The sequence below is a fragment of the Mandrillus leucophaeus genome, unplaced genomic scaffold, assembly GCF_000951045.1.
Source record: "Mandrillus leucophaeus isolate KB7577 unplaced genomic scaffold, Mleu.le_1.0 Scaffold132, whole genome shotgun sequence".
Classification (NCBI taxonomy): domain Eukaryota; kingdom Metazoa; phylum Chordata; class Mammalia; order Primates; family Cercopithecidae; genus Mandrillus; species Mandrillus leucophaeus.
The window spans coordinates 3,019,604-3,046,379 of record NW_012101277.1 but is presented as its reverse complement, the minus strand read 5'-3'; the positions used below and the strand labels follow the sequence as shown (position 1 = coordinate 3,046,379).

Genomic DNA, 26,776 nt, shown 5'->3' with positions numbered 1-26,776 from the left:
AGTATTATGTGGAATATCCTCAAACTGGAACAATAGAAATATTCTTCCAAGGTATAATAAATGAATTGTGGTATATTCATATGATAGAATACTATGCAGCAATGAAAATAAGGTATTGCCTTTCATATCACTCTCACCAACATGCTAAGCAAAAGAAATAAGGTTCAAATAAGTTTATACTCTAAGATTCCATTCATGCAAAGGTCAAAAGCAGGTAGGATGGATCTATAGTGATATGATGCAGAAGAGTAATTGCCTGTGGGAGAGGGACATAAGAGTAACTTCTGGAGTACTAGCAATAAAAATATTTATAGAAGTAAAAAGCCACGGGACCAATATCATTGCATTCCACTGCTCTCTTCCCCCTGCCTATTGAATCAATGTAATTTATAAACATTCTATAGAAATAACAAAAGGCGGGGAAAGAACATTGTAGCAAAAACCCTGGAACTTCTTTGAGGTTCTATTGCTGCTTCCACCTAGCTACAAGGTTACTTAAGTTGCTAAAATATTTTGTTCCTTCTCATCTCTAAAATAAATGTATTGAACTGATCTCTTTTATCCATTCAACAATACAATATATAGCAGAAGTCCCCAACCTTTTTGGCATCAGGGACTGGTTTCATGGAACACAATTTTTCCATGCACTGAGGCAGTGGAGAGTTGTTTCAGATGACTCAAGCACATTACATTTATTGTGTACTTTATTTCTATTATTATTACATTGTAATTAATACATAATGAACTAATTACACAACTCATCATAATGTAGAATCAGTGGGAGCCCTGAGCTTGTTTTCTTGCAATTAGATGGTCCCATCTCGGTGTGATGGGAGACAGTGACAGATCATCAGGCATTAGATTCTCATAAGGAGTGTACAACCTAGATCCCTCACATGCACAGATCACAGTAGGGTTTGTGCTCCTATGAGGATCTAATGCTGCCACTGATCTGACAGGCGGTGGAGCTCAGGCAGTAATGCAGGCAATGGGGAGTGGCTGAAAATACAGATGAAGCTTCGCTTGCCCTCCCGCTGCTCACCCCCTGCTGTGTTGCCCAGCTCCTAACAGGCCACAGACAGATACTCATCTGTGACCCAGGGGTTGGGGACTCCTAATATATAATGATTCACATTGTATATCAAAAGTAAATCAAAAAAGTGTAATTACAGCCAATTAAAAACTATGTAAACATACAGATGAAAATAAGATATTATGGAAAGCTATAATTAGCTGCTGTTAAGTGATGATGTTGTAGAAAGGTTTTAATACAAATAAAACTTGGAATCAAAAGATCCCATGATAACAAGAACAAAACAGTGTTACCAAAAACCAAAAGCCAGATGGTTTGATCCCCAACCTGGAGGACCCTAACCCTCTGATGCCTCTCTCTTCTGTGGAACCACATCACTTGTCCCCTTTGTCCAACCAATGAGAAAACCCTTCAGAGACTGGTGATAATATGGTGGGGAAGATCACTGCAATTAGGTCTTGTAGTGGCTTATGTTTCACTGCTTTTTCATATAGCCTAGGACATAGTACTCTGTATATTACAGTTATTCCATAGATATTTCTAGATTTATTTATTTAGGATAATAAAAAGGGAAAATTTCTGTGAGACACACACTTGAATCATAAAAGACCTTTTTTAGTTTCTCCTTTCCTTACAAATAGACCTCATGTAACCTCAGTGTTCTTTCTCTAACTGAAATCTTGGCTCCTCCCTGAGCACCCTGCCTCCTTTGCATCTAAAGTATTGGCTTTCTCTCACTTTTGCACAAAGGGCCTAGCTACAAGTGAGGTGCACTCTTTGCTTCTCATGATAGCTTCCTGATTTTTCTCTCCATCTCTTCCATAAAATTTTCTAGCTTAGAATCTCATCTCATCAGATTACATCACTCGCAAACCCTCACTGTTGATGTAGTCTACTGATACCTGAGTCATTTCCAATTATTGCCGGACAATTTTAGCTTCTGGTTTACTATGACTTTCTAAAACACAACCCCTATCTTAATTTTTGGCTATTTCAATTCATATAGATAGTCCTACCAACACCCTGAGCCTTTCCTGAATTTCTCTCCTCCAATAATCATATCATACTCCCTATTCTAGGTTCTCATTCCCAAGTCATATTCTTCACTTTGTTGTTACCTATAACCTCTTAAAATCTAAATTTTATGCATCCATCTCCTGGCATGCATCTTTCTATCTTTCTACCTTATTCCTTCCAGTACATCAATTCACTCTAAAAATGCTTAAATCCCACAAGTTCTTGCAAAGCATTAATTCTACTAATTTTTTACGTCCTTCACCCATCTGACATCCTCTCTACCCTTCTTACTCAGATTAAATTCTATTGCCAATCATTGGAATTACTCTCTTGCATACATCCTTGACTCCTTTCCCCTCTCATCACCATCATCTCTCACCACCATCATCTCTCACCACCATCATCTCTCACCACCATCATCTCTCACTGTCATCATCTCTCACCATCATCATCTCTCACCTGGATTACTGCATTAGTCTCCTAACAGGTTCCCCAGCTTCCGTCTTTCTCCATCTACAGCCTGTTGTCAACAAGGTAGTCAAAAGGATCCTTTTAAATGTAAATATGGACCTGTCATTCACCTATTCAATAATGTGGCTTCCATCTCAGAGAAAAACCAAAGTCCAAGCAATGGCTTACAAAGCCAGCCATGAACTGCACCCATTATGCCTGATTTCCCCTCCTATTCTCATCTGCTAACTCAGTCCAGGAAGCTACACTGGGCCCCTCACTGTTCCTCTATCCCACCAGACATGCTTCTACCTCAGAGCCTTTTCACTGACTGTTTCCACTGCCTAGAATGTTCTTACCCTAGATATACTCTCATGACTTCCTCCTCTGCCTTTGAATTTTACTTAAATCTCAGCTTCTGAATGTGGCTTACTCTTAAATACAATTTAAAACTGCAACCCATCCACCTCAGCCTGGGACTTCCTATCCTTCATATCCTGCTCTATTTTTCTTTTTACCACTGTGCTTTTAAATACTCTACTACACAATTTGTTTATTTATTGTGTTCATTGCTTATCCCTTGTCTACCATCAGTAGGATTTAGACTCCATGAGGCACAAGGATCTTAATCTGTCTTGTTCTCTTATATATTCCAAGTACCATGAGAGCAAGGGCTAGTATATAGTAGATGTACAATAAACATGTTTACATAATTTAAACATAAATACATTTCTATGTGTGACTTGCTGGATTTCAATAGAAGCAGAACCAGACTTGAGTAAAGACTTTCACATTTCTCATTTCCAATTTTTCTACAAGAAGAGAGTGCAAAAAAAGGAGAACGTTTCTAATTGACCCATATGTTACAGTCTAAAAGTTAATCTCTACATTTGCTTCCCATACAGAAAAAAACATTCTTAATTGTAGATCCATGGTATATCTATAAAATCACTTTTGGTTTATAGTTATCTGAAATATTATATATTATAAATGAATAGCAGTTACCAAAATCATTATGATATAAATTAAGCAAAAATACAAAATAAATAAGTTATAAAGGTATTATTTTATCTTAAATACCAACACTTAAGAGCAGCCATACATAAAGAAAGTGAGAAGATGAAAACTTTTATGCTAATTCTGCAGGAAACTTCAAGCCTCTTCTAAAGTTTTAAGAAATGAGGTCTTTGTTATGTCTATTTTCACTTCAAAGCATGGCTTTCTTTATCCCTGTTACAAGTGGATCACCAGCACTGCTCTGATATGGTTAGATTCTTTTCAACTCATTTAAATGAAATAAAGAGAGAGCTGGAAAGGTGTTTCTGATATTACTAGGCAACAGCTGGAAGAGAGATGAAGCAAAAAGGTGTTAAAAAGAAGAAAAGTTACTTGAACTGAAAATAGCTGTATTGTAAAATAGGAATGAGCTTCTAGTCTCTGCTCAGATATGAGTAAAGAGAGGGAAAAAAATGAGTGTCTCCAAGTTTGGTGGGGAATGTGATAGGGTATAAATTGTCTTTAAGATAAGCAGGATGGGCAACTACTGTAGGACCCAGAAATTCCTCTGTTGGATATATACCTAAAGGAAATGAAATGAGTACCACATAGAGATATCAGTGCTCCCATATCCACTGCAGCATTATTCGTAATAGTCGAGATATGAAAACAACCTAAGTGTCTATCGATGGGTGAATGAATAAAGAAAATGTGGTACAGACACACAGTAGATAGTAGAAAGCCTTAAAAATGAAGAAAATTATATCATTTGCAACAACATGGATGAACCCAGAGAACATTATGCTACATTAAATAAGCCAGAAACACAAAGTAACATAATGTATGATCTCACTTATTTGTGGATTTTTTTTTAAGTCAAATACGTAAAAACAAATAGAACAGTGGTTACCAGGGATGGGGTGAGGGGGGTAAAATACATGGAGAGATGTAGGTCAAAGAGTTCAAAGTTGCAGTTATGTAGGATGATTAAATATAGAAAGCTAATGTGTAAGATAAAGACTATAGTTAGTAATATTTTATTGTATACTAGAAATTTACTAAAAGAGTAGAATTTAGGTGTTATCACCAAAAAAAGCTAACTATGTGAGGTGATGGCAATGTTTATTTGCTTGATTGTAGTAATCATTTCTTTACTATGTATGTGTGTATCTAAACATCATGCAATATACCACACATATACAATATAAATGAATAAATGAATGAATGGAAGAAAGGTTCTAATTTTATTGCTGTCGTCTCCACTTTACCCTTGCTTCTTCCTTCCTTCCATTTCCAATGAGATCTTAAATATAGATTATTTGTGACTTCAGAATACAGATATGTTTCTGGAAATTCATATAGAAGGTAATTTAATTTAAAAATATAGGAAATGCATGTTTAATTCAGTTATATACATATAGCATTTTCTAGCTTACTAGCAACTTTAATATGAAATTTTAGCATGAAAGTGCTTTCAGGGACTATACACCGTATATATTATAGATAATCTAGTTCAAACTACTCATTCTGAGAGCAGGAAAATTAGGACCAGAGAGGATCAATGTCTTCTCTAAGGTTATAGGGATAAACTAGAAAGCAGGTTCCCTCTCTGTCATCCTGCTTTCTTTCCATTAATCCACAAAAATACTGTATGTATTTTACAGATAAGCAAAGTGAGGTGTAGACAGTTCATTTGCCCTAAGTTGCACAAATAGTAAGTGATGCAACTCAAGTTCGATGTCCTTTCTGATTCATATACCTGCCAATGAAAAAACATGTCTAAGAAAGAACGAACTGCAAAATCCAAAAATAAGCCTTAGATAATCTACCCTCAAATCATCTATTTATTAAAATTTACAATTCATCATTTTCCTATCAAGCTCTATTAAGCAAAATAAGCAAACATTTTCATTTTTATACTATGAAGACTCACAGCACAGCTTTATTGTATTTTTTTCTTCTCTCGATTTATTAAAACTATTTCAGTCTCTCTTAGATGATTTGAAGAGTATAAAATCTAGCCTGGTGATGGTAGTGCTGACTAGATCCTAAATTGCTTTCCATTTTGATGATACTTTTGTTTTGTAAACCAAGCACATGAGATTTGAAAGTTTTTTGGTTTTTTCGTTTTTGGTTTTTTGGGTTTTTTTTTTTTTTTTTTTTTTTTTTGGTTTTTTGGTTTGTTTTTTTCTTTAAACCTTCCTATTTCATCACTGCTTTTTGTTGGCAAAGGCAAACAGGGTTGTGAAGCGTGCCCTCTGCTGGTAAGAAGAGGAAAACGGTCATACTTCAAACCAAAGCGATCCTATGAATTTCATGTGGATAGCAGATGTATCTGAAGATCCGAAATATAGTAGCCTACAAATGATTGATTTAAAAATAACTATCATGCTATAGTAACATAATTATATATAATATTCACTTAAAATTGGAGAGAAAATAGATTTACAAGACATTGAATAGTAATATTTATACTTGTTTCAGCATTTTATGTTTGCTTTACTACTAACTAATGTCTAAGAGAGGCTACAATTGGGAAGAGAAAGGGAAATCATCTTCAGATGGATGGAGCCACCCACTGGTTTTCCATATTTTACCGAGGAAACTGTCAATAGTTTATCAACTTCAAAATATCAATTGCAAGCACTGACATTGTCATTCAAATGGAAGTCACCAAATTCAGTGACCAGTATATCTTCTCCCCAACACATTTTCTATCACAATTCATCAATAAGTCCCCATTAACCCTTTTAATACCCCCTTGCAAGGCAAAAAGGGAGACAGATCCCTAACTCATCACAAATGTTCATTACAAGTGTGTGCTTCAGACATCTTCAAGTTACTTAAACTAACAACTATAAACTTTTAATATTTCTTATCTCATAAGACTAAATGGACTATATATTTCTTTTTATAAGGTGTTAAGAAATGAATCTTGCCTGTGAAGCATGTTTGAAGGAAACTCTGGGAAGGGTGATGAAGATGTGTCCTGTGTGATTTGTCACCTGGCCACCTCTCTACCATTCTTCCTGGCCCCCGTGCTCCTTCTGCTCCAGCCCCACTGACCGCTTCCTATTCCTGGAGCATGCTGAGCACATCCTCTCCCAGGGGCTTTTGCATTTGCTGACCCGACCCCTATGATTGTAGCATTCTTTACACACACAGACTCACAGCCTCTTCTTACAGCTCATTGAGGGCGCGGCATAAATGTCCCAACATCAAAAAGACCTTCCTTTATTACCCTATATGAAATCACCACATCCCTTTACCCCGATCTTCACAATATTTATTACTTGCTATTATCACAGTGATTTTGTTTAATTTATAATCCATATCTTCCCAGGAGGAAGCAAGCTTTGTGAAGAGGAGATTTAACTTATGTGGTTCACTGTTCTGTTCACAGTAACTGGAAGAGAACCTAGTTCATAGTAGGTCATAAATATTTGATGAATGGATAAGTTAATGAACTTATCAGGAACACTACAAAGATAATTTCTGCTTTGAATGGGAGAGTAATCTAACGACTTCCAGGGCACCATCCTGTAATTTTATAAAGATAGATCATCTTGAAAAAACAGACCCCATCTTCTTTCTTTTGATTGCTAGTCGTACACTTTCAGAAGTCCTTGTAACTTTTTTTAAAGTTTTACTTTTTTTCAAATTGATACATAACAATACGGGGTACAATGTGATATTTACATACATGTATACACTGTATAATGATCAAATCAAGGTAATTAGTAAATCCATCACCTCAAACATTTATTGTTTCTTTGTGGTGAGAACATTCAAAATTCTCTCTTCTAGTTATTTTAAAATATACAATACTTTATCGTTAAATATAGTCAACCCTACTGTCCAAAAGAACACCAGAACTTATTCCTCCTAATTGGAATTTTGTACCCATTTGCCAACATTTCCCCATTCCTCTACCCTTCCCAGTCTCTCATAACCACTATCCTACTCTCTACTTCTATGACATCAGCCTTTTAAAATTCCACATATGAGTGAGATCACGTGGTATGTCTCTTTCTGTGTCTAGCTTATTTCACCTAACATAAGGTCCTCATAACTCTTTACAAAGAAATAAAGTATACACAAATCAACTAAATGAATTTGGGAACACCATGAAAAAAGTTTGATTGGATGTTTAAATAATTCATTGCACTACCGTGTAAGATATTTTTTCTTCTTTGTTACTGTCATTTCCTTTTGATCATGTATTTTAAGACAAATAAAATACAGCAACTATAAATAATCTATAAAAATATCACATTACTAGAGTTGATTAAGTGGTTAAATATCAAATATTTCACATAGTTCCTATGCTTTCTAAAATTAACATTATAATAGAATAATGTTTTCAAGAACTGAAAAGGTAAAGCAGTAACAGGAAGAAAACAAAATTTAAATGTGTGAGTATATGCTAGTACCTACTATTTTTTTTATTATGGTACTGCCAAACTCTATTAAAAGTATCATCACACAACATAATAATTTCTAAGTCTAATTCAAAAATGACATACCTAAAATTTATCATAAAGAAATATGATATTCTATTTAAAATATTACTACTATAACACCCATCTTTGAGATGAACACATTTTAGGTATGTTTGTAATCCCTAAGGAATAAGCAAAATAAGGAAATTGGTAACATGTCCAAATATTCCTACCTGGCTTTCTGGCATTGCTGTCTGTCTAGATGCATCAGGATTACACACAAGAAAGATGATAGCAGTTATTTGGCGTTTTGACAAATGCCTGACACTATCCATTTTATTGCCAACATTTTAGGCCCCTTATTGCACATGATGAGAGAACTGACCTTTGAAAGAAAATTGTTGGGTCGAATAGAGAAAAATCAAATGACAGAAATTGATAGAAAGAGGACTGTTGTTGCAATCATATTTGGATCGTCTCAGATGACCAACTTTTCTAACTAGTAAATTTTTGTAACTTAATCATGTTTATCAGTGAAAATCTATTGCAAATGTACACACATTACACAAGGGAGAATCTTTTAGCCCATGTAGTCATTTTTCAGAAGAAAAGCAGAGCAATGAGAACTTCAGTATCTGGTCACACATAGAACAATCATATTAAACACATAATTTCAGGTCTTCATAGCATTTTGCAAAACACATTGCTTAAATTATCTGAAAGTCAATTAAGTGAATTTGGGGGGCATCATAAGGCCAAAAGATGATGTAGGTCCCCTTATTTATAAAGTCATCATGTTCTCTTTTACTCATCCTTCTTACATTGGTATCAAGTAACAGCAGAGAAAGCTCCACTTTCTTAGATGTATTCATTTATTCATTTAAAAAGCATTTCTTAAGTGTCTACTATGTACCAGGAACCAATAGCTGCTGGGAATTTGAAGATTATACATAATCCCAATCTCTTTAGAGCTGATAGAAGATATAACATGGATGATTCTGATTTGTGTTTGACATTACCACTATGAAACGCTCTCAAAGAAAAGTCAAAAGGACACCAGGCATTTAGATATGAGCAATTCAGAAACACTCATTTGGCTTTATCAGATATAAAAAATAGATAATTATGTGAAAGTCTAATATTATTTCAAGTGACTAAGCCATCCAAAGTGACGCATTACGTCATTCCATCCATTTATTACTCACAGAAGGTAATCAGATAATTCTATTCTTTGTTTTGCAGATGAGGAAACCAATATTCTGAAAATTTGTGACACATACAAAGTCAAAAAATGAGCAGTTCTTAGATATGAACTGAGGTCCACTAGCTCCTAGTTCATGTTTTTTCCCATGAGAATAATTATCCAACCATATAGAATAAACTCATCTTCCTTCCCTTTCTGTCCTCAGACACTGATAGGAATGCCTTAGGGACAAAGTACTGTGTGTTTAAATAATTCAACATTCTTTGAAAACTGCCCCCAAATAGCTACTCCAGAGCCAAAAAAAGAATAAAGGAGACTGGCCAGCTGAGGTAGTCTCATAACATACTTAAATATGCCTAAGAAACACACCATTCTCCGTTAGCTTTTACATTTTTGTTTTGTGTTTACTTTTGCAACATTCAAAATACCTATATAAAAACATTAATTTGAAACTGTAGTATAAGGTAGCCAGTGGCTTGTATAAAATAGACCAGAGTTAAATTCCCTGCAACTGCACTGAGCTCTTCTGTAAGCCTCAGTTTGCCTCATCTGTAATACAGAGCTAAAGCTGACTTCACATTTGTAAAATACTTGCCTGACCTCTCAGCACACAAATGCTAAGTAAATCATAAGCACTAACAGGGATTCTATGAGAATGGCTCCCTAATAGTGCTTACACTCTACTGACAATTGTTTGTACTTGATTTTCAAGTGTTCTTAAATCATTTCATAGCGCATGCTGAACATGACCGCTAGAATCTGTAGAAATCTGTAATTTCTAAGGCTTAATATTTTTGGTCACTTTCAGTGGAGATTAAATAAAAGTGATTTAGTGGTGATAAGAAGAACTCCAACTCACCTCATACACACTGGTGCATTGAGAAACATCAATGAATGTTAATTATCTGACTGTCACATTATTAAAACTTTGATAAGTCTGTTCTTCTCATAAAGCAAATACAAAAAAATAAAACATTTTGTCTGTAACAAACTCTTATTTTTACCACTTCTATTTGCCTTTAGGTGATGTGCCCTATTGAAGGCAATGGGAGACACGTACATCATCTTTCTCATATTTCAGCATTTTTCAAAAAAAAAAAAAAAAAAGACTGTTGATTTGTTTTAACCTCCACAGAGGCTTTGTGAAGGAACAAAGGTATGTACGGTCAGGATGAGACATTTCCTATTTTTATAAGCACCTTCAAACTTCCATTGCTTACATTCGTATTGAATTTTCTCAAAGCACAAAAGTAAAAAAGTCTCTACAGGAATAAAACTGTATCCAAACTATTCCATCTCAGACTTTGTCTTATTCCTAAAAGTACTCTACAGAAGCAAATATTTGAAAACGTAATGGGAAATAATCCAACCTAAAACACAGTACCCAAAATTTAACCTTATCAATAAAAAAGAAAATCGGTATTTTGGTACTATGATAGTACTAAATATTCCACAAATAACACACTCAGAAAAGAAAAAATAAAATTCTATATTCCTGATTATTGCAGGGCTTAAAAAAATCACTTAAATCTAAATACTGGAGGGAAATGTAGTTTGCAGAAAATTATGGAAGCACAGTCACGCTGCAGACAAAATTGCCCTGAAATTTGCCCAGTTCAGAGCCTCAATGCATACTTACATATTCTCCTTATTAAAATGCTAGAAATTAATTTCTTGCCCAAGAGGAATTCATAGTCCCATGTTTAAAGCACAAAGATTACAAGGGGAACATTTAGATTATCTACAGATGCCAACACGTGAATTTAGCCTATTATTATTGAACATTTGCAGTTTATGGACAAAAAAATAGTAAATCAGTAAGTTCAGCAGGATAGGCTGCTTAAGAAGGATTAGACTATCAGACTATAAATGAGATAGAATTTTACTACATGGAAATCAGTGAGATAAATTTAAGCTTTGTAGCTTACAAATTTGTGGTATTTACTGCAAGGGCAGCACAATAGAAATCAATGCCTGCCACTACCCACTCATAAATCTCTAATCATAGCATGTAACAGGTTTGAACTAATACGGGATCAAGTCGAACACAATTTTCCTGGTTAACATATTATAAAAGTAGGTGTGTTCATAAACATACAACAAGAAAAAGGAAAGAAGACTTCCTACTGCTAATGGGTGCCATTTGAGACTTAAGTTAATAGTGAGTCTAAAATTCCAATAGCTAATCCTTCAGGCAAATACTGCACCCAGATATTAAATACTACACACATCATCATCACACAGCATGGTAGCTCTGCTGGAGTTACTCCATTAGAAAAATCACCCTTATTACTAGTCTAATACCACAGTGTGAGTAATGAACTGCACTGTAAGTTGTATAGAATCATTTAATGAACTGCAATAATATGAAATTTCCTTTTGGTCTGTTTAATAACTTATCTTATTCACTCAACTACTCAGGCTTCAAATCTTGACCATCTAATATTAGACAACGGGAGATTCACTGTGTAAATATAACAAATTAGTTGTAAGTTAGTCGATAATTTAAGTTCACCTTCAAATATAGCACAATCAAAAGCCAAAATACTATTTCACTTTTACAACAATTGGTATAATGGCAACAGGTTCTATCTTACAAAGTCTACGTAATAGGCCTCACCAATATATGCAGAAGGGAAATGAACTATCTTGGACCCAACTTTGCAGGAATAGTGCCAGGGCCATGCTAGATGCTTCTTAAATACTTCATATCTGACTGTTGACTGATATCTTAGTGAACTACTGTGCAATGCATTTAACAAAAATCTTTAAAATATATATTATTCCACTGGGCTATATAAACACACATCAAAACATCCTACTGACAGCAAAAACCTTAATTTTATAATTCAGGCAATAAAATACAAAGATTATAAAGCTACATTCTCAAGAATACAGGGTAAATTTAACACACTAGTGGACCAACTTTGACAGCAAGATACCAACATTTACAACCCAATAAGATAGTATTTATTATTATTATTATTATTGCTATTATTATACTTTAAGTTCTAGGGTACATGTGCATAACGTGCAGGTTTGTTACATATGTATACTTGTGCCATGTTGGTGTGCTGCACCCATCAACTCGTCAGCACCAAGACAGTATATTAACCAGTGTTGCTGCGTAATTTATTTTGTGTTTGTGAGCTGAAAACAATTCAAAATGATGTTCATTTGGGCGCAGTGGCTCATGCCTGTAATCCCACATTTTGGGAGGCCAAGGTGGGTGGATCACTTGAGCCCAGAAATTCAAGATCAGCCTGGGCAACATGGCTAAACCCCAATCTCTACAAAAAAAAAATACAAAATTAGCTGGGGATATTGGTGCATGCCTGTAGTTCCAGTTAGTCAGGAGGCTGAGGCAGGAGAATTGCTTAAACCTGGAAGGCAGAGGCTGCGGTGAGCAGAGATGGCGCCACTGCACTCCAGCCTGGGTGACAGGGCCAGACTCTGTCTCAACAAAATAAAAAATAAAAATAAAATAAAATCATGTTCAGTTGTCAGTACTTTTCATCTTGGCTGCCATAAATAGGCCATAAAGCAACTTAAAGTCAGATTCCACTAGCATTTATTAAACAGAACTATTAAATATCAAGTATTGTGCTAGACTTTTCCACATAAATTGATAATTCTCATGATCAACCAGATTTGGAAACCACCCTGCCAATGGTGGGCCACATCTCCACAATGCTATGCCCAATAGCTTCAATGATAGGAAAGACAACCTCCTAAAAATACAAAGTTCATCCATTTCATCGTGAAGAGCTCTATTAGCAAATTCTGCTATAATTAACCAAAATCTGTTTTCTAAAAAGGTCTGTCCTAGCACCTCTTCTAGTATTACAAATGAGCCCTCTTCTCTCCTATACAAGAAGACAGCTATTCACATACATGAAAAGTTACCATGTCTCCAACTTGCTGCAATTTAAACTTGTCTGCCCCATCCTTGATCTTTCTGGTAGTATTCCGTCTTTTTCCTTCTTACAATTTACAACTGATATATCATTTGTTTGTTCACTTTTTATAGCTTGCGTTCTCTGCTAAACAAGGGCTCTCTGAGTCCGAGGATCATGTCTATTTTGTGAACCATTGCACAGCCAGTATCTAAAACATAACAGGCACTCAATAAATATTTGATGAATAAATTAAAGAATAAATTATTTTGATGCATAGGCTCATAATCTTTGGTTTATATCACCACACTCATTTTTAGAGATAGAGTCACAGGAGAAGACAAAGAGTTCCTCAATTAGCTGATCTCCTACATAGTAGGAAATCTCAGTAAATGGTTTTAAAGTAGATTTTTTAACGATAAAGATCAGCAGCATTTATTTATTCTATAAATACATATATTGATTTTCTACAAAGTGCCAACAATGTACCAGACACTGATGATACAGTGGTGAGCAGAGTAGATATAGTTCTTGCCCTCATGATGTGATAATGAAATTTAAGAGGTTACTATATAGAGAAGCAAAGTACACTATTTATTGCAAGAGAATTGCATTAAGTTCACATCCTCACATAGATCCGGCAGTGAGACATCAATTAACTATCTTGTAATCAGATAATAACCACAGCAAGGAAAAAGAGAAGATGGCAGGCCTCAATTTAAACAAGTAAATCATGGAATCATAAAGCTGAGACATGAGTGGTCCAATTCATAAATGCAGAAAGTAGAACGGTGGTTGCCAGGGGTTGAAGGGATAGGAGAATGGGGATTCGTATTTAATGGGTATAGAATTCTATTTTGGGAAGACGAAAAAAGTTTTGGAGATAGATGGTGGTAATGGTTGCACAACATTAATAGATGTAATGCCACCAAATTGTACACTTTAAAACAGTTACAATGGTGAATTTTATATTGTGTATATTTTAACACCACAAAGAAAACTACAAAAAGAACTGTGTCACACATGGCAGTTATATTTCAAACAATGTAGTAGTCATTTACCATGCATATGCACAGAACTCGGGGTCCTGAGTTTGTTTTTGAGTTCCACGTGCACAAATAAGGAGTAACACTACCAACAGCAGGAACTTAAGTGAAGGAAGACGACCACATTTGACAAATGATGTATCATTATGTGACCAGTGAGAAACCTCAAGGATGCCGACAGTTCATTTTTTACTTAAATTCCCTTTCAGGAAAGCTCTCTAGGACTGTGAGACTCGGTGATTATTTTTTAATTCTCTCACCTCCAAAACACAAAGAAATCTTTACGCCTCAAGTGAAAAAGCTTAACTTTGCAAAAATCCTAGGGACACAACTACCAGAAATGACTCAAGGATGAAGTTGGGAAATACTGGGAAAGCTAACTGGAAAATGTTAACTCTGTCTTAACACTCCAACTGCCCTCAGACCCTTCTTCCCACAGGCGCCAGGGAAATCATATTTAAAATCAAGATGCAGGTGGCATATGACTGAGGAGAAAACCTCCATTCCTAATATAAAATGTAAGGCATACTGCAACAACACTCCTCTGGGCCCTTCTCATAATCGACCATCCTACCAATCATTCATACAGATAGCAAAACCAGAACAGTGTCACCGCCAAGCCAGTCAAACTGTCAACAACATTTATTATTGTGTGTACAGGGTACCAGTAAGTGATACAAAAGAAAAAGTCTCATCCTTTGCCCTTCAGGAGCTCATAATAGGAAGAATAATTATTTCTGCCATACATGTAGGGCAGGGGAGTTGGAATGCAATGAAGAAAAGACCATGAGCTCTGGAGTGAGACAGATCAGTGATCTAATACCAACTCTATAACTTTTTAGCTGTATGACCTTAATGATAATACATAGCTAAATTACTGAGGGCTTACCACACACCACGAAGTTTGGTCCATAATCCATCCCAGCTAATCTTCACAAACCCTATAAAGTAAATACTATTATCATTTCATACATAAACTCAAGCTATTTAATTTCCCTGAGCCTCAGTTTCCTTGAGGGGATGGAGGATTAATACCAACTTTTTATCATTGTTTTGAAAGTTACATGAGTTAATGCGTAAAGAAAATAGCTTAAGATACTATAGACTCTCATTATATGAATACTGATAGCAGTATTTCATTAAATGTCTATAAAATGCACATATTTAGAAAAATTACTCTAAGAAAGCATTTTAGATATCAGTATTTTGTTATAAATAGTCTGAACTATTTGTAAATGCAATTTAATTCAGCAAGTATACGTATTCTTGCTATATACAAGATACTGTGCCAGTTACTGCAATATGCACGCCAATATATGACACAATTTCGGTCATTAAGGAGTTAGTAATCCAGGGAATTAATAACAGAATACATTCTATCTTAAAATTAACTCAACTAACCAAGGCCTAAGAGTTGGGCACATGGTGAAATATTTTTATTCTGGAGTACATTTTGTTATATTCTCCATCACTATTTTAAACCATAACTGCAAGATGACTTTTTCCCTGAAAAATATAACTTTCTACAAGTTAAATACCAGGTTATTTCACTAAAGTATGGTTCCTCTTGTTTTTCACATTAATATAGCATATATTTTTATAAACACCTGTACCAACTGAGCACTTGCTGATTTTCAATCATCAGCATGAAATTCATTCAATAAAAGAAAACAAGCAGCCAATATTCAAGCATTCTGTTTATAACGACAACCTAAACTGCCATTCAAGCCCACTGCTGTCTGTTATAATTATCAGAATGAATGGAAATAAATGATCAATAATGGGAAAGCTTCTTATTCATCTCCCATGGCAATGTGCTTTCAATTCCTAGTGAGATTTCCCAAGATATTTATGGAGAAATCTTCCCAGAATATTGATCTCAATTGAAGATCTTATAGTTTGGGAGAATGCAGGGAATTTCCCCATGGAAATGGGGAAAGATATGATATAAGGTACTGCGCATCTCTGCAGTAAACAAGTACTGAGCATTTACAAAATGTTTGACAGAATTGATAACATAGATACTGTAATTAGCGTGTATTATAAAATGTTTCCCATCCCTCCAGGTAAACTCCATCAAACTATAGTTTTAAAAGCAGTTAACATACTGGAGTAACAATCATTAGTCAAAACCCATTACATTTCATTGTGAAATCCCCAGTATTATCATTCTCTTTCATCCTTCCAGGAAATAATAGCAATCCATGTATATGATTAAAGGATATCACCATTTATTCACACAAAATCAAGCAAAGGCTTAAAGACAGTATTTCATACATTAGAAATGTCCATTCAACTAAGCTTAAAGTTAAGTTTTTTAAAAAATTCATGTTTTTCACCACAAATGATGCTTCTGGTTCTTAAGTTTCCAATTTAATTATTTTCAATTTCTTAATATATTTGTATTCAATTTTAGTTTTATTCATTTTAATGCTCAATGTTCAGACTACCTCACTATAAATATTGAAAGACAATCTCATCATTGTAGATTAAACTGATTCCAAATCATCTCAACAGGATATTGAGAACTTACCTTTAACCGAAAATGTTTCATTTTATTGATACTAAATGACTACAAATGCCAAGTTCTATACCGGCACTAGACATATAAAAATGACTTCAGAACATAGTAAGAAGGAGAAACACAAGAAAGACAAGAATTAAAATACAACATGAAAAGTGCCATACTAGTATTATTATACCAAAGCACCACAGAAACACAGAGGGAATATACCCTCATTACAGCCCCCTTCCTTTCATTTCTACCTGGAAGAAAGGAGACCCTACATTTCCAAAGGAGGTAGTTTTAAGCTTAATATTAGGGGACAAATAATAGCTCACTAAGAAAACTTAAAAAGAATGAAAGAACATTCCAAGTAAAGAAAAATGTAAGACACAAAGCCCAAAGGTAGAAATGGGCATGGTGTTTTCGGAGAATGTCAATTAGTTGTGTCAATGCGTTGCAGCACAGATAACACTGGGATATGGACAGGGAGTCAGATGAAAAGGGTGAAGGTGAAAATTAACTACCTACAAACCAAACTGTAAAGACTATTCTATTTCATGCTAAGGAGTTTATACTACAGGCAAGAGCTGCTTATTTAAATTTTCTTTGTGTTTGAAAATGATTTCCGTGAAAACAACCCTTAACTCACTTCTCAATCACTGAAATGTACTGATTGAGCACCATTTCTCTGCCAGGATTGGCAAATATCACAATCGCCAAAATTTTTCTGCAGCCTGGTTTTATATGGCCCACAAACTGAAAATAGTTTTTACATTTTTAAATGAACGAAGACAGTCAAAGTAAGAATAATATTTCATGACATGTGTTTATACAAAATTTAAATTTTAGTGCCCCTAAATAAAGTTTTATTTGAACACAGTTATATTCACTCCTTTGCATATTGTCCATGGCTGCTTTTGTGATATGGTAGCAGAGATAAGTAGTTGCAATAGAGACAGTATGGCCTGCAAATCCTAAAACACTTACTAAAACAGAAAAAGGTTGCTGATTTCTGTGCTAGATACTGGGAAAACAAAAGGTCTAATTATGGAGATGAACCGAGAAGCAGATCAATACAATTCAATATGATAAGTACTGTGGTACAAATAATCTCATAATATTAGATTAACAGATGCTTGGGACACATAGCCCAAACGGTGAGAAAGGACTCTGAATAAGGAAAGGCTTCTTTTGTTTTATTTTTATTACTATTATTATTTATTATTTCCATAGGTTTTGGGGGAACAGATGGTGTTTGGTTACATGAGTAAGTTGTTTAGTGGTGATTTGTGAGATTTTGGTGCACCCATCATCCAAGCAGTATATACTGTACCCAATTTGTAGTCTTTTATCCCTCACCCCCTCCCACCCTTTCCCTCAAGTCCCCAAAGTCCACTGTATCATTCTTTTTTTTTCTTTTTTTTTTTTTCTGTCTTTCTGCAATATTTTATTAAAGGTCTTTACAGAGCAACATTGAGACTCCAGAATACAGCTGCCAAGGAGACCCTGTTATGCTGTGGGGACTGGCTGCGGCATGGCAGGTGGCTCTGGCTTCCCACCCTTCTGTTCTGAGATGGGGTGGTGGGCAGTATCTCATCTTTGGGTTCCATGATGCTCATGTGGTCAGGCAGGGGTTTCTTAGGGCCAATCTTACCAGTTGGGTCCCAGGACAGCTTGATCTTCACCTTGATGCCCAGCACACCCTATCTGAGCAACACATGGCGCACGGCAGTATCAATGTAGTAATTAACAGGGTCTCCGCTGTGGATCATCAGGCCACCCACAAACTTCATGGATTTAGTCCTCTGTCCTTGGAGTTTCCCAGACACCACCACCTCACAGTCTTTAGCCCCACTCTCCATGATGAACTGCAACACACCATAGCCAGGCCCTCCTCACAGCAAGCCCTCCTAGGAACTTGTAACGCAGAGACTCTGCCTGGGCAATGTCATGACCCCTAGTGGCCACCTTGTCAGCATAAAGCTCTACACTGCCCTCTGGAAAGCCAAACGTCTTCTGAACTACAGCAGTGAGTTCCCGAATCCACTGGCCCTTCTCACCAAGAACATTCTGTGTTCTAGTGGCTAAGATAATCATTTCTGTCCTGGTTAGTGTAAAGGAAAGGCTTCTAAAACTGGATTACATAAAATTTAGAGACCAAGTGATGAAGAGCCTTACATGTCCTGCTAAAGACTTCCAATTTCATACTGAAGGCAATGGCCAGCCTTTGATAGATTTTAAGAAGGTTTATGACATGATCAGTTTTATATTTTAAAATGGTGATCCTAGAAGAAATTTATATAATTATACTTAATGCCATTTTCTTCCATAGCAAACACAACACTGGGATGTCAGGATTATTTCCTCTAAGAAGAATTAATGAACATTCCGATCAGGCAATCATTCTTACCCACTTTTTCTCTCTTAACACAATAATAACAACAACAATAATAGCTAGTATTTTTTGAGTGTTACCAAGTGCCAGGCACTTGCTAAGTGCTTCAGTGTATTAATTCGTTCAATCCTCACGCATATAATCTGAGCAAGTAACTCCTGTCAAACTGGGTACATAAAATAATGTAATTAGATTTCACCCTTTTCTGAATGAAAACATTTATAGTGCTCAAATAACATATTCTTATCTGCTCTTAGGCAAATGTACTGAACAGTTGAAGCATAAACTTTGGCTCCCTTCATCAAGCAAGACAGGTAGTTATGTAATCCCTCGTTTATCCACTCCAATTACTGACTGAGTGTCTGTCATGTGCCAGTAACTCTGCTGGGAAGATATGAGTGTATACCAGCAAGTAGTTCTCATTCCCAGGGGTTCCTGTGGCTGAATGAGGGGAGGAACCATACCACCAATCTCAGACCTGAACCATAGTCATTGTTTATCCCCCTCTGCCCAGGATTATACTGTTGGATACATCTAATATTTGAAATTCTTATTAAAATATCTACCTTCGAAGCAGTCTTGCGAGTTGATGTTCTGGTAAGAGAAAAAGACAGTGAGAGACAAAGAGAATCAATGAGCATCAGTGATGAAAATGAAGTCAAGAAAGACAGAAATCACTAGTTCCTAGAGAGCCAAGGATTGGTATTTCGGCCTGTTTTCCAATAGCAAAATGAATGAAATAACAATGGATTGTTACCCTGAGTAACTAGGTTGGAAGTGGAGGGAAAGGGGCTTAGTGAGGGGAGGGTGAACAGCAAATGTTTGGACAAGAGGGGGACCTCCCTCTGTGATATGTGGCATTTACCTTGATTTATGCTATAAAAGATGCAGGAAATTTTTTATACATCTAAATATTTTTTGTGTTAGATAACCTTTCTTTTGAGTTCAGATCTGAATTTAATAATCATATATATATATATATATATATCTCTAGGATAGAGGATATACTATGCTTTACAGGCTGAATAACTTTGTTGGAAAATTAGATAAAATCAGATGAAACAAAGAATTTGCCATAAGTCAAACCAAGACTTATGAACCATGAGCTTAAAATCAAGATTTTGTAACTAAAAAGATGCTGAAGTGTATCTGGAATTTCCTCTGAATTTCTAACAGCAGCTACATACCTCTGAGCTTCACCAGAAATCAACACAGAGAGAGAATGATGGCATTTTGTAGTTCTGTGCTCTTTCAATTCACCTGAGATGGATAGCTTCACTATTACATCTACTCTTTACAGTCTGAACTGGACCTGCTGCCAAATGGAAGGAGAAAAATTAGGTACAGAAAAAAACACAAATCTCCCAAAAAACTTTCCACATATAATTTTCTCTCATTAAATGTTTTTCTTCTGCACATTATCTTTATCCTCAGTTATGTTATTAGAAGACTTATAGGAGAGTTAAACAGGCATTTGTTAAGATTGTGAAAAGTCAAAAGTTTAGATAACTTTGAAAGATTCTTTTTGTGTCTGATTTAATTGCAAGTTTTTCAATATTGGAATCGGTGCTGCTGCTTGAAAACACTCTTTGTTCCTATTTCTCTTGCATGCTTCCCATTTGAAGACATTTTCTACTTCACGCAGATCCCTTTCCCCTCTCATCCCAACAAAGTCTGGTATAATCATCTTTGTCGCTACCAGGAAAGTCAGTAAACAGCTCCATGATCTCAGCATTCATTCTCTTTCATTTTCTGTGTATTCTTGATATATGCTATTGGAAATAGAGTTCCCCAAAATCCATAGCATAAGTAACCTGACTGTAGCATATTAATGAAAAATGAACTCTCATGCAAAGTTAGATGAATAGTTGCCTGGATAGAGATATAGGTCCCATTGTGCATACCTTCTTCTAAAATGATTTAGTGATAATGTCCAAAATGCCTGTTGGTTGGTTAGAGCACAATCTCTGCAGATTGGTTTTGCACTGCAGCTAGACAAAGTTAATGTCCCATATGAGAAACCATTTTGGATCTCAAACTACTGAGAATCCTAGAACGAAACTTCGAAAACACTGATTTGGACATTGGCCTTGGGAAACAATTTATGACTAAGTCTTCAAAAACAAATGAAGCAAAAAAAAAAAAATTTTGACAAGTCGGTGCTAATTAAACTAAAGAGCTTCTGCACAGTATAAGAAACCATTAACAGAGTAAACAACCTTCATAATGGGAGAAAATATGTGCAAACTATACATCCAACAAAGATCTAATATCCAGAATCTATAAGAAACTCAAACAATTGAACTAGCAAAAATCAAATAACCCCATTAAAAAATAATGAGCAAAAGACATGGACAGACACTTCTCAAAAGAAGACATTCAAGCAACAACAAACATATGAAAAATGCTCAACATCACTAATCATCAGAGAAATGTAAATCAAAACCACAGTGAGACACCATCTCACACCAGTCAGAATGACTATTAGAAAGTCAAGAAAAAGAATGCTGGCAAGGCTGCAGAGAAAAGGGAACACTCATACCCTACTGGTGGGTATGTAAATTAACTCAGCCATTGTGGAAAGTAGTTTGATTTCTCAAAGAACTTAAAACAGAACTACCATTCAACCCAGCAATCCTATTTCTCTGTATATATCCAAAAGAAAATAAATCATTCCACCAAAAAGACACATATACTCATATGTTCATCACAGCACTATTCACAATAGCAAAGACATGTTGTCTATCAATGGTGGATTGACCAAGGAAACTGTAGTACATATACACCATGGAATACTATGCAGCCATTCAAAAATGAAATCATGTCCTTTGCAGTAACATGGGTGCAGCTGTAGGCCAATATTCTAAGCAAATTAACACAGGAACAGAAAACTAAATAATGCATGTTTTCACTTATAAGTGGAAGCTAAACATTGGGTATTCATGGACATAAAGACGGCAACAATAGAAACTATGTACTACTAGAGGAGGGAGGGAGAGAGGGAAACAAGGGTTGAAAAACTAACTATTGGGTACTACGCTCAGTACCCAATAGTTATATTTTTAGTAGGCTTCTTTTTGCCCTTGGAACTTAAATTATTAACGATCCTCATTGATTGGGTTCTGGCATGTGCTGAAATATATATGGTATAAAAAATGAACAGGGTTGGTTGTTTGCCATGTTAATGTGTATTACCAGTTAATTTAGAGTCTTGACTACTTCTTTATTCTGGGTTTTAGCTCCCACTTATAAGTGAAAACATGCATTATTTGGTTTTATGTTCCTGTGTTAATTTGCTTAGGATATTGGCCTACAGCTGCACCCATGTTGCTGCAAAGGACATGATTTCATTTTTGAATGGCTGCATAGTATTCCATGGTGTATATGTACTACAGTTTCCTTAGTCAATCCACCATTGGTAGGCAACATGTCTTTGCTACTGTGAATAAGGCTGTGATGAACATATGAGTATATACGTCTTTTTGGTGGAATGATTTATTTTCTTTTGGATATATACAGAGAAATAGGATTGCTGGGTTGAATGGTAGTTCTGTTTGAAGTTCTTTGAGAAATCTGTAGTTTGATCTTGTACTCATCTCTTGTCACTAGAACAAGAAGATCTGGGTGATGGGATCAATCATACCCCAAACAGCATTATGCAATCTACCCAGGTAACAAAACTGTACATGTACCCCCCAATCAAAAATAAATGTTGAAATTTTAAAAATCAAAAAATAAGTGAAACCCTGTCTCTACTAAAAAATACAAAAAACTAGCCAGGCGAGGTGGCGGGCGCCTGTAGTCCCAGCTACTCGGGAGGCTGAGGCAGGAGAATGGCGTAAACCCGGGAGGCGGAGCTTGCAGTGAGCTGAGATCCGGCCACTGCACCCCAGCCTGGGCGACAGAGCAAGACTCCGTCTCAAAAAAAAATAAAAATAAAAGTAAGCAAATAAATAAATGAAACACTTTTTAAAAGAGAAAAAAATCTGATTTCTAATAAAAAGCTAATCTTTGACAGCCTTCTCTCAGTATTAAATAGATTTTTAAAATATTATGGACTGTTTGTACTTAAATGAAACAGTTTCTGCATGAAATCTATCATTCACATTTAAGCAGAGTGGGTAAAATTTAGCCAGAACATTGGATGGCTATTGTTTTACAATTGCTATTGTAAAAATGATAAAATCTGTTTTAACTTGCTTTGTATAACACTTAGTAGAGAATAAGCCTTGCATTTTAAAGGCACCTAATAATGAAAAAGATGTTTTATAAGAAAAATTAGAACAATTTTTTTGTATTCTAGCACTGATTTTTGCAAATTGCTTGCTCCATCTTAATTACAATGCATACTAGAGTTTTTACCAAAGGAAAAAATATATTTAATAAAAATATTGAGCATCTACCATATGTACTACAGAGGAATCCAAAATAAAGAAGTAGTCAAGACTAAATTAACTGGTAATACACATTAACATGGCAAACAATCAACCCTGTTCATTTTTTATACCATATATATTTCAGTACGTGCAGGAACCCAATCAATGAGGATCATTAATAATTTAAATTCCAAGGGTTAAAAGAAGCCTATTAAAAATATAATTGGAAGAGCTTTCACATCATCCTGTTTAGATGAACATAAACATTAACCATGAAAAGGATTAATTAAAATGAGTTTATTGTCTTTCTCTAACCCTCTGATACACTAATGTTGAACTGGAACGGTTGCTAAGGTGTTCCACTGGTGTGGTTTCCACTCCTCGCTTGTTTCAGAGGTTTACCTGAATAGATATCCAGTCAAAGAAGTCACATAAAGAAGACAGAGAGAAAAACATAAGTTCCTTTGAGGTTTGTCCTTAAAGCGCCCTGCCTGGCTTCCCCACAAGATGTAACGGGGCAAACCTAGGATGGATTTGCTTCCTTCTTGCTGATACAAACTTCTAAACTTTCAGGTTCTTGGCAAAGCCTGGAAACATCCCTTGTCACTAGAACAAGATCTGCTTCTTGGTCTGATTCTCTTTCCAGCTCCAGCTCAACTTGACCTTTCATGATGTACACTTCCTTGTTTGTCTCACAAACAGCTCTGATTCTTCTATCTGCTGGCAGACAGTGCTCATTCTGTCCAGCTTTGTTTTGGTTTGCAGAGCCTGGGAGACAGTCTATGTTTTGAATTTGCTGAATAATGCTATTATTTGGTTTATTCTCTGTAATCTTCTATTTTTAGCAAAGGTTTCCATTTCTAAAAATACTCAAAATTATGATAAATATTTTGGGGATTTGGAGCTTAAACAAAATGACTTCGACAAAGGAAAGCATTTAGAATTATAAATTTGCATTTAAACATTTGACCATGCTGGTATCACTTATGTGGCAATATCAAATAGCATGAGATAAATCAGAACACAGCTTGAAATTATAGGCCTAACTTATTTGATTCCATAATAATTTTAGGGTCTTCCCTTTAAAAATCAATAGTTCGAAGATGTATTTTTTTTCCCAGGGAATTCTCTTCTCTTTTTGAATAATGACTCTCCCATGGTTCACAGAATGGCATATATAAAAGCACTGTTTCTACAATAATTATTGCTAATTTTTAAATTTAGCTAAATAACATTGGCCACGTATTTATAAGTATAAAATCAGACAAAGTCATTTTATACTTATAAAAGCAAACTAATTCAAAATATGTAAATGAAAATGTTCTAGGCTGGACCAAGGATTTGCATAGAGGTTACTATTTTGAACTGCACTTGTGTGATTGCAAGATAAAGAATTAACATGCAGCATAGAGCCCTTTGGCATAGCCCTGGAAAAAGGAAAGGAACTAAGAACATAATATTCACAATCAAACAAATTAATAAACTGGAGTGTTGATCATGGGAAAGTGGAGTTGTGGTAAGAAAAGCTACTAAAGAAGATTAAATTATTCTTAAAAGAAATCATAAAATTTAAAAATTTCTAAGAAGGTGAAATTTGTTGCAACAAACAAAGCAAAAACCATTCCTAGTTTTTTGTGTGCTAATGTTGTGATTGATAATATTTATATTTGTGTAACACCCTTCACATTAGAATCCCAAAAGTCTAATGATTTTTTTCTTGCACAGAACATCAATGTTGTCCTACTATACACAGAGTAAGTCGTACCCCCTTCCTTCAGCAGAACCCCGTATGTGGCATTTTGCCATATGCCAGCCTCTGTTCAAACTGTATTTTTTTATTCTAAATCTTCAGTGCCAGTAGATTATATTTCCCTTTTAGAGATGAGAAACTGAAGTACACAGGGATTCATTAATTTGCCCAGTTTTTCATGGGTAGAAAATAGTAAAGCAGAGACTTTATCCTGGTATCCGCCTGTAAAATTCACCAGTTTAATTGCCATGTTTTGCTGCTTCAGCTCTACCAAATCCTTCAGGGAACCACAAGATTAGCTCCAGATTTCTAAGATGCAGTCGGCTAATCCCCTGGTTCCATGTTATCCAATTCAGCCTTCGTTTTCTATGTTGAAGGACTTTGAATCTCCAGTCTAGGTCTTGGCTTCCTAACTCATCTGCTATAGAGGTAGGCTCCAGTGTCAGACTGGTTGAGTTCAATTTTCATGGGGTCATATTATGGTTAGAGGAAGATAATGTCTCTTGTGTTCTTGTTATAAGAGAAAATTCTCAAAATAGCTCTCTAATAGCCTAGTACTATATCAAGTTCTCAAAGAATCTGTCCAAAGGCAAGTGTGAAAACTTGTTTTCTATGGATTTAGTCTGGCCCTCTCTTGTGGTAAGCTGAGCTAGGATCAATGACCTGGTCTATCTAGACTAGTACCTAGACTCAAGAACTAGCTACACCCGTGACAGAAAGACAGTTCTTGGCTCCTTCACAGTGAGTCTCCACTTCCTCCTCTCATCTTTATCCTTTGCACTTCTCTCTGTCTGCAGGAGAGGGAAGCCAGTAAGCCTTGGAGAAAGAACTCTTTTCTCTAAGGCTCAAAGCAGAGAAATGTATGAAATAATTCTCAGCTCTCATCTATTGAATGCTTACTACATGGCTGATTCTAGAGTTGTGCATGGTCAAACATATCAACACAGCATAAAAGAAAAGCATTGTGAGAGTCACCAGAAGCTCTCTTAGCTTATAAGTAAGTTCACATAAATTGTACAAACTCGAATAACTTTCCTAAGTTTCCTCTAAACCATTGCTTTAATCATAGCAGAAGGCTCTCAAAGCTTCTGACAGCCAGCAGTTGCAGAGTCGAATGCAGTCTGACTGGCCACCTGTTGCGAGGTAGAAGCCAAGAATAAATGTGAGTAAAATCAACTTTATTAGTCAGAAAAAGAGACATCTGCCATAACAGCCAGTACAACCACCCCAAAGGACAAACTATAGTCCAAACTACTTCCCAGTTCCTGTTTGCTTCTCTTCAACCCTCCTTCACATCTAATATAGGAATCTCTGCCATTTATTATCTGTATGCTACCACAGCATCATTATTTTCACTTTTTAAAGTATAGGCTAAAACACATGGATTTAATATGTAACTAATAGATATGCATTAGAAAATTTTTGAAGAGATTTTTAACTGAATAATATGCTAAATACTGAAAATGGAAAATGTTCTCACCATATTTAATTTTTTAATTAAAAATTAATTAGGTGACATTTTAACTTTCACTAACTGGTTTTAAATAATCCTTTTGTTTTGATTCTAAATGAAATCACGCAAGCTATCTCAAAGCATTCAGTTAGGATTTAAAATCTGTAAGGGAAGCTCCTACTGGAAGCAGGGTTTTTCTTGATGGAGAGAAG

The 26,776-nt window shown here is 35.5% G+C and overlaps 1 protein-coding gene and 1 pseudogene across 3 annotated transcripts in view; both read right to left on the bottom strand.

Moving 5' to 3' along the window:
- FAM19A2 (family with sequence similarity 19 (chemokine (C-C motif)-like), member A2) overlaps positions 1 to 26,776 on the bottom strand; it is a 522,099-nt gene that overhangs the window by 320,227 nt on the left and 175,096 nt on the right. The gene's annotated exons all lie outside the window — the stretch shown is intronic.
- On the bottom strand, positions 18,021 to 18,703 carry LOC105534245 (annotated as a pseudogene). Its single transcript, XR_001005239.1, has one exon. The product of XR_001005239.1 is annotated as a 40S ribosomal protein S3 pseudogene (transcript).